A 727-nucleotide genomic window follows, 5' to 3' on the forward strand; every position below is an offset into this window, starting at 1 on the left:
TTGATAGGGATTGCATTGAATCTGTAGATTGCTTTGGGTAGTATAGTCATTTTCACAAAGTTGATTCTTCCAATCCAAGAACATGGTATATCTCTCCACCTGTTTGTATCATGTATAATTTCTTTCATCAGTGCCTTATAGTTTTTTGCATACAGGTCTTTTGTCTCTTTAGGTAGGTTTATTCCTAGGTATTTTATTCTTTTTGTTTAAATGGTAAATGGGAGTGTTTCCTTAATTTCTCTTTCAGATTTTTCATCATTAGTGTATAGGAATGCAAGAGATTTCTGTCCATTAATTTTGTATCTTGCTACTCTACTGCATTCATTGATTAGCTCTAGTAGTTTTCTGGTAGCATCTTTAGGATTCTCCATGTATAGTATCATGTCATCTGAAAACAGTGACAGCTTTACTTCTTCTTTTCCGATTTGTATACCTTTTATTTCTTTTTCTTCTCTGATTGCTGTGGCTAAAACTTCCAAAACTATATTGAATAACAGTGGTGAGAGTGGACAACTTTGTCTTGTTCCTGATCTTAGAAGAAATGCTTTCAGTATTTCACCATTGAGAACAATATTGGCTGTGGGTTTGTCATATATGGCCTTTATAATGTTGAGGTAAGTTCCCTCTGTGCCTACTTTCTGGAGGGTTTTTTTATCATAAATGCGTTGAATTTTGTCAAAAGCTTTCTCTGCATCTATTGAGATGATCATATGGTTTTTCTCCTTCA

The sequence above is a fragment of the Physeter macrocephalus genome, chromosome 12 (assembly GCF_002837175.3).
Source record: "Physeter macrocephalus isolate SW-GA chromosome 12, ASM283717v5, whole genome shotgun sequence".
NCBI lineage: Eukaryota > Metazoa > Chordata > Mammalia > Artiodactyla > Physeteridae > Physeter > Physeter macrocephalus.